A 17,182-nucleotide genomic window follows, 5' to 3' on the forward strand; every position below is an offset into this window, starting at 1 on the left:
TCTTACTGGTCTAAATCTTACTGATGACAAAAGTGTCTGCACTCATCACAAAAGGGAGAACAACACAGAGGAGGAGTGAAGGTAAGGTATATGGATAGAAGGCATCAGAGATGCTGGGGATGAGAGGAGGTGAGAGCGGGCGTCTGGGCAGGGACAAAGCAGTGAGCGGCTGCCTTGGCAACAGCTAATGGGGATCCTAATAAATACTAAATACTGTGTCTGCATGTGCACACTCAGGTGGTTTGTAATAGGTGTCATTATATAATTGAGAATGACAGTATTCTCTATTGAACTATATTCTATTATACTCACTTCAAAATGATTAAAACGTCCTGTTTAGACCCACTAAGTATTTAACAAACTAACATTCTTACAGTCTGCAGGCAGACAATTAATATAATGGCTTAGTTTAAGTATTTGAGGTTTGTTCTTATCTTACAACGAAGAGGAAAAATGTTCTGCTAAATGGGAATTCTCCTTGCAGTGACCTTCCCTTCTTCCTTTCAGTGACCTTCCCTTCTTCCTTTCACTTCTTGCTCTGCACTCCTGTCCCCCTGCGAAGGTCTTATGTTTGAGGATGTACACCAGGCCACTCTGTCCCCACTAAGGATATCCAGGAATAAACCCACCCCTGTTACAAAGACAAAGAAAGATATGAGTTACATAGATAGGTCATGGGGCACGCCATCATGTGTGGGAGAAAGATGGATCCTGGTCCCCATCGTGGTTAAAAATGATTGTTTGGTTTGGAGAAATAAGGTGATGGATCTACAGTACAGGGGATATTTTAAGTATAAAGGTCTTTATGTGAAACCAGAAGGAAATGGAGACCAAGGGCGAGATTGCCAAGGGCGAGACTGTCCTCTCGGTGGTGGACCATTCTTGATAAACACAGAAAACTGTTGAGCATGAAAAACCCAGCGGCGTAGCAGTTCTTGACACAAACCGGTGCACCTGGCACCTAGTACCATACCCTGTTCAAAGGTACTTCCATTTTTTGTCTTGCCCATTCACCCTCTGAATGCCACACATACACAATCCATACCTCAACTATCTCAAGGCTTAAAAATACTTCTTTAACCTGTCTCCTCTCCTTCATCTACACCAGGCCTGGGCAAAGGCCAGCCCGGGGTCTGTACGACCTGATTCAATACGGCCCGCGGAATCATGCTCGGATCACATAAAGAATTTACGTATTTCTTTATTCAAATTAAAAGCCCAATGAATACTCGCCTTTGTGTAATGATGTAATGATTTTGAAGGCATGTATAAATAACAACTGCACGAGGACAGACAGTGACTGACAGGTTGACACACAAGTCACAGTTACAAATAGTAGCTAGCAAGAAATTGCGCAAAAATTAGTTTTTCAAAGATTTCTAAGAAAAGGAAAGTAGACAATGAATGTAGGGTGTTCCAGGAAGAGTGGACATCAAAATATTTATTTATTGAGGTATCAGGGAAAGCTGTGTGCTTAGTGTGCAAAGAGAGCATTGCTCTCTTGAAAGACTACAACTTGTCCCGACCCTTCCAGACGAGGCATGCAGAAAAATATAGGCATATGTCTTCTGAAAGGAGGGGAAGTGCATCGAAAGAGTTGCTTTCTCAGTTGCAAAAGCAGCAAGGACTTTTCACAAAACTGCAATCAGCAAACGACGGAATTGTGAGAGCTAGCTATGTACTTGCCCCACAAAATTGCCAGACATAGCAAGCCATTCGCTGAGGGCGAATTCATTAAAGAATGTTGTATTGACTCTGCAAGAAAGAGCTGTTTGAAAATGTTTCCCTGTCAAGACGAACAGTGACACAGCGTTTTGAGGACATTGCAGAGAATATGGAACAGTTGAAAGATTTAACCTATTTCTCCTTGGCCCTGGATGAGAGCAGCGATGTACGTGACACGGCGCAGTTGTTGATATTCTTACAAGGCATAACCCCAGAATTTGAAATTACGAAAGAGCTTGCTTTAGTGCAGTCAATGAAGAGCACAACCACAGGGAAAGATTTATTGGAGGAGGTTAGTAAGTGTGGGGCAAAGCTGGGACTGAGTTTTGAAAAGTTATCAAGTGTGACCACTGATGAGTGCCCAAACTTGACAGGAAATGGCGTTGGCCTTTTGAAAAGGATTCAAGATCAAGTAGCTGAGCTGAAGCCAGATTACAAAATGATTTTCCTGCATTGCATTATTCAACAGGAGGTGCTCTGTAAAGGTGTTCTGAAAATGAGCCATGTTGTGGATACAGTCACTAAAGTGGTACATTTCAAAAGAGCAAAATCTTTCAACCACAGGCAGTTTGACTCACTGTTGGAAGATACAGAGTCGGGTTATGCAGATCTCCCCTACCCCACAAACGTGAGATGGCTGAGTTTGGGGAAGGTGCTTAAAAGGGTGTGGGACCTGAAGTCAGAGATTGCTGAGTTTGGAATTCCAAACTACAAGGGAAGGGCCTTTTCACACATCAGATGTACAGCCTTGTCAAAGCCTTCAAGGGAAGATTACTCCTCCTGACCCCCCAAGTAGAAACCAACAATCTCACCCAACTACTGACACTACTAGTCTGTTCGCTATCAGATGACCAGCGGGAGAAGTATACATCGCTGCTGCGTGCTTTGAACGGTGAGTTCTCTCATCGTTTTGAGGATTTCGAAGTGTTGGAAAATGATATGCTGTTGGTTTCCTCTCCCTTCACCGTGGATAACACTCCCACTGACCTGCAACTTGAGCTTATCAATCTTCAGTCTGATGCAGTGATTGTAGAACTATTCAAAACAATGTCGCTGACGAGGTTCTATGCTTCTCTCGAACAAAACTACCAAAGATTAGAAGTCATGCTCAGAGGATGTTTGTACTGTTTGGGTCAACCGATGTAAGGGAACAGACATTTTCCGTGATGAAATATAACAAGGCACAGATCATCTCTCACTGACTCTCACCTTTCAGCAATCCTGCGCATAGCAATGTTTTACATTTTTTAATTTTTAATTTTATTTCACCTTTATTTAACCAGGTAGGCCATTTGAGAACAAGTTCTCATTTACAACTGCAACCTGGCCAAGATAAAGCTATCAGTGCGACAAAAACAACAACACAGAGTTACACATGAACAAACGTACAGTCAATAACACAATAGAAAGATTCTATGTACAGTGTGTGCAAATGTAGAAGAGTAGGGAGGTAAGGTAATAAATAGGCCATAGATACGAAATAATTACAATTTAGTGCCAAGTTTGGGACCCAAAAATATATAATTGGCACATTCTAAGATCCGATGACAGTATCAGCAATGTGTTTTCGGACCCTCCTTTGGTCGTATTCTCGCTTGGAAGAAATCTCAGATCAATTGGTAAACTCTGATTTACCACCTCCAAAATATCCCTGCACAACATCTATTTGCGCCCCTACTGGATGGAAACTACAAGTGTAATGGCTGTGCTCAATGCAATGGCCCTTACAAATGTAGATCCTTTAAACACCCCCAAACAGTGAAACAGATCCCAATCAAAGGTGTTATCACGTGCTCCACTAAGGCAGTTATTTATCTTATAACTTGTCCTTGTGGTAAAAATGATGTGGGTAAAACAAAGCACGAATTAAAAGTATGTAGCATCGTAACACCAATAGGTGTCAACTTACCCAGTTGCGGCCCACTTTTTGGAAGCAAACCACTCGATTTCGTCCCTACATTATATCAGCATCGAACATGTCACCCTCCCTAGGAGACGAGGGTGACCTCGACAATTTATTGTCAAAAGGAGAGGCTGCCTGGATCTTTAATTTAAATACCCTTGCTCCCTTCAAACTCAACATGGACTTTGATCTGAAGCCATTCTTGTGATTATTGTGATTTTGATATTCATTGTAAATGTTTATAGGCCTATGGAGCCAAATTGTATCAATGATCGTATGCTATCCATTCATGTTTTTGGTATGTTCTTTTTATATCTGAGAATTAACCAATGATATCAGGCCACCCCTGGCCATGATTACAGACACCTGTGTGTCCTTTGACACTATATAAAGTAGTCACCCCGTAGTGTTTGTCATTATACCCTGATGAAGACAGCTTGTCTGTTGAAACGTTGGTTATTAGGTTATTCAATTATTGCATCCGAGCTCCTAGAGTATGCGGCTCTCCTTAATTTACCAAAAAGCACCTGAACAGCTTCTAGCCCCAAAGCCATAAGACTGCTGAACAGCTAATCAAATGGACAATTTACATTGACTTCCTTTATTATTGATGTATGTATCTTAATTGTTTTGCACTGGCTCTACACATACTATCTAGACTCTACCCACACACTGACACATACTACACTGACACTCCAACACACACACACACACACACACACACACACACACACACACACACACACACACACACACACACACACACACACACACACACACACACACACACACACACACACATACACATACACTACATTTGCTCACACACACACACTACATTCGCTCACACACACACACACTACATTCGCTCACACACACACACACACACACACACACACACACACACACACACACACACACACACACACACACACACACACACACACACACACACACACACACACACACACACTACGTTCGCACACACACACACACACACTACATTCGCTCACACACACAAAACACACACACACATGCATATGGACGCCACACACACTTACACATAGACACAATTTCACACATCATGTACGCTGCTGCTACTTTGTTAATTATAGATCCTGATTGCCTAGTCACTTTTACCCATACCCACATGTACATACTGTATTACGTCAACTACCTCAACTACCTCGTTCCCCTACACATTGACTCTGTACTGGTACTCCATGTATATAGCCTCGTTATTGCTTTTATTGTGTTACTATTTCCTTTTTTATTTAGCAAATATTCATCTTATTGTTTGACTCTGCATTGTTGGGAATGGGCTCTTACAGTTTTTTCCAACTGCTTACACACGTTTTTCAAAACTGTCTCCTTTTTTCAAAACTCTACACACAATTCCCAAAACTGCACACACAAAATGCAAAATGCCTCACATCTCCTTCAAAATGTAACACTGCATTCAAAATGCCATAAACACATGTCAGAATGAAGCATTTGCATCAAATGGCAAACACTGCTTTCATAATAGTAAATTTTTGGATATACCATGTAAACACTGGGGGCAGTCACCAGTCACCAGTTGAAGCTACGCTTCATCTCTTTTCCGGCCTGGGTCTGGCCACAATACTTCGTCCACATCAAAAGATATGTTTTCTCTTGCCAAACATCAAGGGAAGTATCTCCTAGCATGGTGTATCCAACCTTGGACAGAGGCAACCTCTATGTCCCCACATGCGTCCGCCATTGCCTGGAGAAGCGGGCTGTACACTGTAATGCTAAAATAGTCATTAGATAGTTGCATACCTGTTCTCATTTCTGAAGGTTCGAATTATGGACGCCACTGTAAATCGACTCAAGTTGGGCTGGACTCTCAGTCCAGCCTCTCTCATGGTCAAACCGTGGTTGATCACATAATCAACAAGTGTTGCCCTAATCTCATCAGAGATGGCTATCCTTCCTTCTCTTTTTTGCCCTTGTCCTCTTTTTCCTCTTCCTCTCCCTCCCTCTTGCTCTCTGTCCATTGTTGGCATCCATTGTTCAAAACAGGTAATCTGACCTTTGACCTATTTATAGGCCTATACTACAGTAAAGCAGTGATTGGTTAGTGATCAGTTAAGCTATTAGTGTTTGCACATGTGAGGAGTGTGTGTGTGACCTGGTGAATAAGTGTAGCATTTTGATTGGTTGTGTTTCGAAAAGGAAAGTAAGTCACTTCCTGTTAGATTTCTGTGTTTTAGGTAGAGAATTGTGTGTAGTGTTTTGAAAAAAGTGTTTTATGCAATTGACAACTGAGTCAAAGGCTGAGAAATAGCTTATGATTTTGGATATTTGGTGTGTAGTTTTGCACTTTGAGTGAGAGGTTTCAAAAATTGTGTGAAAAAACTGTAAGTAAGCATTTCACTGCAAAGTCTACACCTGTTGTATTCGGCGCATGTTACCAATCAAATGTAACTTGTCATCGAAAGAGCAGGTGTAGACTGTACACTCCTTGAAGATGACGTGCTAAACAAAAACAGATGTGCATTAGAGCCAGTGGGAGTTGAACTATTGGTCTATCTCTCCAACATTAAGCACCAACATGATATTTACAACCCCTGTACATGCTCCACATTGTCTTCGTTTTGCTACACTTTTACAGATCAAAGAAAAAACATCAAACACGTTTCTCCTCAGCCATTACACAGTTTCCAGAGCTTTCTGATTTTTAGCGCACACAGCATCTCTCTTCACTGTGAGGTCTCTTGTCCATGGAATATAAAAAGCAGCGCCCTCTAGAGTAGAGATCGCTTTACAACCACTTGAGCAGGAGAGAAGCCCGAGATGCAGCCTGCTGCTGAGAGAAATAAAAGCAAGTGCCGCACATCTAGCAGGTTGTGACAAGTATTGTGACTGATGGAGTTCATTTAGACATAAAGTGCAAACTCTAAGTAAAACAATGACCCATGGAGGCTGCTAATTTATTGACCCTTATTTTAACAGGTAAGACTACTGAGAACATATTATATTTTACATCAACGACCTGGGGAAGAGTTACAGGGGGAAGGAGAGGGGATGAATGAGCCAATTGGAAGCTGGGGATGATTAGGGGGCCATGATGGTAGGAGGTCCAGATTGTGAATTGAACACTCCTACTTTTACAATAAGTGCCATGGAATCTTTAGCGATCGCAGAGTGTCAGGACATCCGTTTTAACATCCCATCCGATAGACAGCACCCTATGCAGGGCAATGTTCCCTTCACTGCCCTGGGTAAATGGGACGAGTGTCCGCTACTGGACCTCCAACAACACTTCCAGCAGCATCTGGTCTCTCATTTTTTTATTTAACCTTTATTTAACTTGGCAAGTTAGTTAAGTACATATTCCTATTTACAACAATGGCCAACACCGACCAAACCCCAATCATGGCCGATTGTGATACAGCCTGGATCTCATGATCCAGGGACCGAACAGGACCGACCCTGCTTAGCTTCAGAACCAAGCCAGCAGTGGGAGCAGGGCGGTATGGTATTGCCAACAATGTTGCTCATGCTGATGATAAAGATAGTTGTAGTAGTAGTAGTAGTACTAGCAGTAGCAGTAGTAGCAGTAGGGGTAGTAGTGGCAGTAGCAGTAGTACTAGTAGTAGCAGCAGTAGTGGATGAAGCACTATTTAGTTAAACAACTATATTGTAGTAACCATCATAGTTTCCCACAGGCCCAGATTATTGTCATGGTTAACATGCAGCATTTTCTCTTTGTATACTACTAGTACATTGTTACATTGTAGTGCATGGTATGTGTAGCTTGCCATTGTCAATGATGCAGGGGTTGCCTCTGTTTGGACACGACGCTGACTCTGCTACCGGGTGGAAGTGTTTCAAGCAGACTCTGAAATAGCATAGTGAAGGGCTGGCCCGGGCCATGTGGGATGGCTTATGCGGAGGCTGCAGTGGTTGCAGTGGTGGTGATTCCTCACAACTTTCCCTCCCACTGTTATGGGCATCTGTGTACACACCGGTAGCAGTAGGATGATGTTTGGCCATACAGCATATTGTAAGTTGTTAAATGCCCAGAAAAATACACAGTTCATTTTGTCTTTTTTTTTCTCATCTTGATTTAACCAGGTAGGCCAGTTGAGAACAAGTTCTCATTTACAACGGCGACCTGGCCAAGATAAAGCAGAGCAGTGTGACAAAAACAACAACACAGAGTTACACATGGGATAAACAAACGTACAGTCAATAACACAATAGAAAAATCTGTATACTGTGTGTGCAAATGTAAGGAGGCAAGGCAATAGTGGCAAAGTAATTACAATTTAGCAATTAACACCAGAGTGATAGATGTGCAGATGAGGATGTGCAAGTAGAAATACTGGTGTGTAAAAGAGCAGAAAAACAAAAACAAATATGGGGATGAGGTAGGTAGTTGGTTGGATGGGCTATTTACAGATGGGCTGTGTACCGTTGTAGTGATCGGTAAGCTGCTCTGACAGCTAACGCTTAAAGTTAGTGAGGGAGATGTAAGTCTCCAACTTCAGTGATTTTTGCAATTCGTTCCAGTCATTGGCAGCAGAGAACTGGAAGGAAAGGCAGCCAAAGTAGGTGTTGGCTTTGGGGATGACCAGTGAAATATACCTGCTGGAGCACGTGCTACGGATGGGTGTTGCTATGGTGACCAGTGAGCTGAGATAAGGCGGAGTTAGCAGTTCTATCTTGAGGGAAAATATTGTAATTGAGAATGGAAATTTCAGAATTTTTGGTGGCTTTCCTAAGCCAGGATTCAGACACGGCTAGGACATCAGAGTTGGCGGAGTGTGTTAAAGCAGTGAATAAAGCAAACGTAGGGAGGAGGTTTCTGATGTTAACATGCATGAACCCAAGGCTTTTACGGTTGCAGAAGTCAACAAATTAGAGGGCCTGGGGACACACGGGCCTGGGTTAACCTCTACATCACCAGAGGAACAGAGGAGGAGTAGAATGAGGATGAGGGTACGGCTAAAGGCTATAAGAACTGGTTGTCTAGTGCATTGGGAAAAGAGAATAAAAGGAGCAGATTTCTGGGCGGGTAAGGATAGATTCAGACAAGGGTATGGTAGGGTGCAAGTACAGTGGAGGTAAACCTAGGCATTGAGTGACGAGAGAGATTGCATCTCTGGAGGTGCCAGTTAAGCTAGGTGCGGTCTCCGCATGTGTGGAGGGTGGGACAAAGGAGCTATCTGAGGCATGTTGAGCGGGACTAGGGGCTCCGCAGTAAAATGAAACAATGAGAGCTGCCCTAAACAACAGTATACAAGGCATATTGACATTAGAGAGAGGCATAAAGCAATCACAGGTGTTGATTGGGAGAGCTAAGACAACAACGGGTAAGACAATAATAGGTTAACAGCTAAGACAACAACAGCGGGTAAATGGCGATGACTGGGCAGAGAGAGTCAGCTAGCTACACACAGGGCCTGAGTTTGAGGCTGGGGCCGATAGATAAACAAAATTAAGTACCGTGTTAATGAACAGTCCTACAGGCATCAGCTGTGTAGCTGAGTGATCACAGGGTCCAAGGAGCAGCAATAGATGAATTAGGGAGCCGTTCGGTAGTCATTACTACGCTAGGCAAGCGGGAGACAGAGAGTTCAGAAAGCTAGCGGGCCAGGACTAGCAGATGGATCTTCACCGACATCCACAACGCAGAGGCCGGTTGAGAGCACATCGGACAAATTACGTCAGCAGACCAGTCATGATGGATCGGCGGGGCTCCGTGTAGACAAAGGGTCCAGGCCAATTGGCAAGAGAGGTATTGTAGTTGGTGTTCTTCGTTTGCTAGCCGGGAGATGGGCCTAGCTCGAGGCTAGCTCGAGGATAACTGGTGCTTGCTTCTGGACAAGGGTGTTAGCCACAATAGCCAATCGGTAACCGCTAGCTAGCTGCGATGATCCGGTGTGATGCCCCAGAGCTTGCGGCAGGAATCCGGTAACGTAGTAGAAAAAAGCAGTCCGATATGCTCAGGGCTGATAACGTGCTGTGCAGACTGGCAGGTATTATCCGGGCTATCCGGGCTAAAGCGGCTGGTGTCTGAGCTAAAGGTAAAGACTGCTAGCAGTGGCTAACAATGACTAAATAGCTAGAAGCTAATTAGCTGGATAGCTTCTGATGGAGGTTCCAGTTTTAAGGTCTAAGAAAATAGCAGATCCATACCACATTGGGTGAGGCAGGTTGCAGGAAGGTATATTTAATCAGAAAATGGAAAAAAGAGATTGAAATATATCGAAATGTATACAAAGAAAACGGGGGGAAAATGAATATTTACACGTGACAAAAACAAACACGTCTTACTGCTACGCCATCTTGGATTGATTGAGATGCTAGTGTGTCAGTTGGATGGTTTGCTTTTGTAACTGTATGGTGCCCAGCTGTCATCCCTCAGCAGACATCGCTGGCTCGTGCTCCTCTTGCCTTCTTAGATCCTAATTAACAGTGTTAGAGCTCTCCTCGGTTGTCCTCCGTCTGCCCTGTTGACCTGACATCAGCGTCTGTGTTCCAAATGGCACCTTATTCAATACATAGTGCACTCCTTTAGACCAGGGCCCTATGGTCCTGATTTCACCCGCTGTTTTCCTGAACAGCGGGTGAAATCCGCTCTCCACTGCTGAGTGTCTAATGACTGATCTGATTACACAATTAGTGGACTTGACTTGGTATCTCCATGAGTTCTGTAAATTAATGTAACTCGAAGGCTGTGTCCCAAATGGCACCCTATTCCCTTTGTAGTGCACTACTTTTGATCAGGGCCCACTGGGACAACAACGCGAAATGTCTAGCAACCCAATGATTGCGTGTTCGAATCTCATCACAGACAACTTTATTATTTTTTCTCATTAGCAACATTTCAACTACTTACTACTTTTGAGCTACTTTGCAACTACTTAGCATGTTAGCTAACCCTTCCTCAAAACCCTAACCTTAACCCTTTAACCTAACTCCTAACCTTAACCCTAACCTTAACGCTAACCCTTAACCTCTAGCTAACATTAGCCACAACAAATTGGAATTCGTAACATATCATTTGTTTAGCAAATTTGTAACATATTGTAAGTTTAGCTAATTCGTAATATATTGTATGTTTTGTAAATTTGCAACACAGGATGATAGGCATCTACAAATGTAACATATCATATTAAATGGAGTGTTGCAGATTTACATCTGAGATTTACGTACAGGATCATTTTGAAATGCCCTGAGACCGGGTTGTGTAAGAGCACACCTCTATGTCATTGCCTGCATGCCCCTTAATTATCCTTAAGGTGCATTTCAGACCTCATAAAGGATGTCAGTGCTGCAATGCTCAGATGCCATGACTCATCTCATCCCTCAACTCAAGTAATACTTACAGACCATGTTGTGTGCTCTAGGGTCGCCACTGCCACTAGTGAGTAGGTCTGCACTCCATTACCTTATTTTTGCCTCTTTCTCCAGGGGATGCCACACATGTCACATACTGTATGACATCATTACTTCCATAGTGCACGTGGGCTTTAAGCCCTCAATCTTCTATGACTCTTTACTACTCCCCTATGAGCATTCAGCCACGTGTCTGTCATTTTGGGGACATCATGATGTTGCCATTAAAGCATATGCATTAAGAAAAAAGGTAGGATCAGTTAGGAGCTACAACTCGTGTTTCTTGTGGTTTATATAATGTTGAGTCATGTTGTCCGGGTTTTGGGTCTAAATCATGCACAGTCGCCCTCTTAAATAGTTGTAGGTAGGCTTGCCTATAGCGCAGTAGGAGCCAATAAATCCAGCAACCTAACACCCCCATTGGTGCTCTCCTTCCCAGCAGCTCACATGGAGGGACACTCGCATTCCGAACGCCCATTCAGAGTCATCTTACTCCCCAGAAGCGGGGGAGTGTATGGGCTGCTGCAACGTGTTTTCCCTTTTTCCGACATTAATTACGACCTTGCTTCAGCCTATCCCTACCACAATTTTTGATTGACGTGTTTCAGATTTTGCTGCGCCATATCAGAATCATTGGAAAAGTCATGCATTCACTATTAGATTACACAGCATATTGAACTGGGTTTTCTTTTCACTGCATCCACAACCTGGTCTCAGAGCATTTCGTACTATTCTGTACGTAAATCCGAGATACTCCATTTAGTATGATATGTTACAAATTACAATTGATATTATATGTTATGAATTTCCAAAGAGTACAATATGTTATAAATTTGCTAAACATATGATATGTTATGAATTCTAGCTAGAAGGCTAGGTGCTAACATTAGCTAGCTCAATAACATTAGCTAGGCTAGGGTTTAGGGGTTAGGTTTAGGGTTACGTTTAGGAGTTATGTTAAATGGTTAAGGTTTAGGTTAGGGGAAAGGTTCGCTAAAAGGGTTAAGGTTAGGGTTAGGGGAAAATTTGCTAACAAGCTAAATAGTCGCAAAGTACAGTAGCTAAAAAGGAGTAAGTAGTTGAAAAGTGACCATGATCAGATTCTAAATCACAACCGTTGGGTTGTTAGGCATTCGCAATATACGCCCACCCATCCACCCACCATCAATTCGTTTTTGCCATCTGCCATCTGTCTTATGTAACCATACCAAACATAACATATCATAATAAATGGAGAATCCCGGATTTATGTACAGAAGAATACGAAATGCTCTGAGACCAGGTTGGCATCTTTTATCCCCTATTAAAGCTTTTATTAATCTCTGCCCATGAAACTTCAATTGCCAAGTAACAAGCAGCTGCTCTGTCGATAGAAGCTTAATTACATGCACCTGTAGTCCAAAACCATATAATATCCCCAAATTATGATGATTCGTTTTATTCTTCAAGGTATTTATCATGTAATTATCGCATCTTATACAATGGCACATCACATATTAGCCTGCCCTATAGGCTACTTCGCAGATATGGTGTGTGTCATAATATTATGTTAACTTGAGGCGCTTATACCATTATTTCCAATTATAGCCAATGCTTGACTTGGCGCAGGAGCTGTCCAGAGCTGAGTACCGGCACCTCAACTGTTCTACTGCTTGAGCTCTTGTTCCTCTTTCAGAATACTAGCTCAAAAGTATTGTGGAGCTCCTGCACCTAAATATTAACGGTACCGGCACCCAAAATGAGTACTGGGACCTATTTCAATCCAAGTCACCAAGTCAAGCACTGATGATAGCCTGCAGTACAGACATAGGCTATGTAGACGACAGCTCCCCTTTCCGGTGCCCATGCTCCTGCGTCCATCTCTGCGTAGTTTGGTGCTCACATCGTCTTTCTCTCTCCCTCCTTCTCCTGTCTCTCCCGCCCTCCCTTCTACACACTCACACGCACATATACATACCCCCCCCCCACCTTTGCGTTGTCTCATTCACTTCAATGTGTTATCCACGCAGAGACTCCGACTCAGAGCAGGGGGGGCGGGGTAGGATAAATACTATTGAGAAGATGCCACAAGGCACACTGAGACTGAAACCCACTTGCAGTTCAAGAACCACAAGCAGGACTCCGAAGCCGGGAGTAAAAGTACCAACGATATATTGGAGCTCATCAAGGAAAGACAATAATACATCTTCTGCTATTAGGACTTTTTGGAGCTCCGATATACAATCAATTCGATATTTGGCTATAGTCCGTTTACCTGGATATAGCAACCAAGAAAAGTTGGTAGTACACTCTTTGGAGTTTGGTCAGAGTCGTTTTATTTTACTTTTGCTTGTGGAAGTGGACACTGCTCTAGAACTTGGGGTCGATCCGATACAGTCGTGTCTGGACTTGCCATTTACAGTTTCTGCCGTCGCCGCTTGCTGAACGTTTTGGCCCGAACATTCTGCAATGACAACGTGAAGACTCCGAAAGTTGCTTCCTGAATCCAGCTCGAAGAATTGTAGACTTTTGGATGGAGAGTGTGCACTAAAAGAACATTCTCAAGGTACAGTGATATCCGATTCTATTGGTTGATTCATGTTTTACGTGTTTTGTTGCTTTGTCTTTTTGACAGTTCAATCATGTGGTTTGTCAGTAGTGCTTTGGTCAAATAGTTGGTATTGCAATGTTGTTGTTTTTCTTGATGTGTTTACATGGAAGCTTATGTGAGAAAGTTGTCTCTTCATATGTGGAAAACCCTTCCAAATTTTTGGAGAGTTTAGCTATTGGAATCTTAGCATGACTTCAGTCAGTGAAACGGAGCACGCATTAAGACTCACTCGCTGTACACGGTGCTGAACAACGACATTCTGACTCGGTCGCTGTCCATGGTGCTGAACAATGAGAGTCGGGTTCAATCGCTGTCCAAAACGCTGTCAAAGTACTTCTCATAAAAAAAAGTCTCTCATGTACTGCTCCACTTGTTCCTTCTCTCCCTCTAAATCGCCTTTAAGTTATTTTGTGGGAGCAAAGGAACTATCATTCCACCTTGAGAATAGCCGTTCAGATCCGTTTGGGCTGCACGAATCTGAAGGGTATGTGTTGCAATGTTATGATCGCAAACAATCGTCCACGTATTAATGATATCATGCAATTGCTTTACCTTTGGAGATATCAACTTGACGAATCCTTTGTAAGTTTGCACTCAGCCGGGCAATATTTCTCAATGTCGCTGTGCGCTATATGTCATTTCATATAGACACGGACACAGACAGACATCATAAGAAACCGTGTGCAATGAGCTTGTAAATTGGAAGTGATTCTTGACGACAGCATGCATTTGATCATGTTTATTATGAATGTTATGAACATTTCCGCCGTGGGAGTGGTGATATATTGTCACATGGACAGCAACAGAAATATACATGCATCGGCATTTATCAACAGGTTGCTCTAAGCAAAGATTTCTCAATGATGTTTTCTTTTAACTGTCCAGCATTCCCGAGCGTCACAATTATACCCTGCTGAACTCTGACTCATCTCTGAATTTGATTTGATTTAATAACGTCTGTTAAGAACCTATGATTTGATTATGCAACATTTGCTATTCATATTGCTTTAATAGTTTCATGTTTACCATTTCAGTTTTAGTTTATTCTATGACTATGGAACTAGAAAAAACACTTAATAATCATCGGTATCTTCCGGCTTTGATGACCTTCCTAATGCATGATATCCGGTTCGTACATGTTGTTTTGTCATTTCTGTGACTCAGTGTTCATGTAATGCTTCGGAAGTTAAGACACAGGAGCACATACAGACGACTTGTTTTCACATCAAGGTTTGAATTTACTAACTTGCTGCCTGCTGCCATTGCACAACATTCACCGAAAGTGCATTTGGGGAAAAACACACACACACAGTTGCCACAGCAACTGAACTGACTCTTACCATAGGTCTCCAAAACAAAGGGGGGCTGTTAGAGGCAGTAGTGCTTTATAATGTGAATAATTAGGACCATTTTGTTTCAGTGCTAACTAACAAGTCAGATCTCATAGAGAGACACAAAGGGTGTGAACTTGGAATGAAGCAAAGCATATTTAAAGGTTGCCAAAAGCTGTCTTGGCTTGCACATGGCACGCAATTGAATAGAAACAGCTTGAGCCATTTATTTGACTTGATGACCCAGAGAACGCGTTTATTTATTTTTTCATGTTTTTGGTTTTGCTGTGAAAGTCAGCAGAAAGAGAGCAATCTTGCAGAGAAATGAAAAATGGGGACACAAAAGTAGAAGTGACCTCTCCTCCCTTGTTCACCACCCCCCCCCCCCCCTCCTCCCCTCCCCCCTCCTCCTCCCCTCCCCCCTAGGGATTCTATCACAGATGGTTCAGTTGCAGCTTGCTTATTCCCATCTTTCCCTTCTCCAACCTCTGCACAAAAAATAGACAAAGTGATAGAAGATCTGGGGATTTGTTTGGTCACCTGCGGCAGCTGTGGACTTAATTGCCTGCATGTTATCTTTTCAGAAGAACCAAGGAGATGTCCCTGTGTTCAAACAGTTCATATACATATTACAGGCAGTGTAGAATAGAGCAAGCTGTGTGGCAATGTACTATGATTTGACTCTGATTAGAGTAGTCAGGACTTGACAGCCACAGGTATATATATCCTGCTGGCAGAATACTTGTCAACTGATCTATGATTGCCTTCAAAACAACCACATATGTACAAGGGGTAATGGTTTATGTGGCAGCAATAGAACTCCCACACACACACCCAGTACTTTCTCACAGCTCTCCATTTTCATTAGTCATGCAAACCCATGGCCCTTCTGGCTTAAAGCGATTCTTCTATCTCTGCAGATCTCCTGTGAAGTCTTGAATCATTGTACTTCAACATAGATGTGTTGTGCACATTCCTAAATCCACATCTCCGGAGAGAAACGGGAGTGTTTGTTTACTGGGCTGTTAGTGCTGATAGGTGCATGGTATTATGCAAAGCACAGCATCAGCTCTCTGGTGAAAAATGCCACTTGAAAGCTGTGCATCACAGCACAAACAGACAGAGAGCACCTGATGGTAATTTAGCTCTTTCCCCTCTTCTGAATTGTACACTAATCTGCACAAAAAAAATTCATAACAGCTGTTTCCATAACTACCACCTGATTACGCGTAGGCTGCCTGCTTTTGTAGAAATGTTGTTGACGATAGGGAGAGAGGTAGAGATGGAGCGATGAAGACAGAGATAGAGAGAGAGAGGGTGGGAGCAAGGGTGAGAGAGAGGGGCTGTAAATGTGAACGCCATACATGTTTTTCTCTCCTCAGTCCTCGCCCCATTTAAAGCCCATTTATGGAGCTTCCGGCTGGTTACTGAGTGGCGGAGGGAGAAGAGAGAGTGAGACACATACTCCCACACAAGCAGAGGTCTACCTCAGAGGGAGACTATAGGAAGGAGGCTGGTGCAGAGCATGGGCAAATTAATGATGGTCTAGCTTTGAAGGATGCAGGTGCATCGCTACTGAGAGAAGGAAGGAGGAGGCAATGCTGAAGTTGTATTTCAAGTTTTTTTGTATATCATTCTGCACCTGGTTGTACCTCCTGCTACCCCACCCACCCAATAACTTAGCCAAGGCTTTGAATCCCTTTGCAGACCTACTCATAACGTTTTAATTATTTGTGAATTACTCGGCATCAGTTGGTGGGTTAATAGTGTTTTAGGGCTTCTTCCGACATTAGTTACAAGCTCAAGGCGACTGGGCTGCCATAGAGACATGTAGCAGGAAGAATAGCCTTGCCCTGCATGCATGAGAAAGTTGTTGTTGAGCAACAGTCTTCTTCTCTCCTTATTCCCCCTTAGGCCCAGGGAACGACCCCAAACCTAAGTCACCATAACACCTAGACAATGTGTAACCTCATCAAGTATAAGGTGCCACATGGAGAGTCCAGTACAGGGATACTGATCTTGTGTGCTCTTTGTTCCAGGGCCAGATAGGGTTATTCCTATATATGACTTGACAGATACAGATGTAGGATCTTAATTTGAACCAGTTTTCTACTGCAGGAAAATAATCCTGCAGAAACATGCCATTTTAATTATTATGTGGATGACCATTATTGGAGATTTTATTTGGAGTTGACACATTTTTTACAAGAGAAAATAAAGTCTGAAATTATCAAATGGGAATAACAAACCTCAAATACA

The sequence above is a fragment of the Oncorhynchus clarkii genome, chromosome 32 (genome assembly GCF_045791955.1).
Source record: "Oncorhynchus clarkii lewisi isolate Uvic-CL-2024 chromosome 32, UVic_Ocla_1.0, whole genome shotgun sequence".
NCBI classification, from domain to species: domain Eukaryota; kingdom Metazoa; phylum Chordata; class Actinopteri; order Salmoniformes; family Salmonidae; genus Oncorhynchus; species Oncorhynchus clarkii.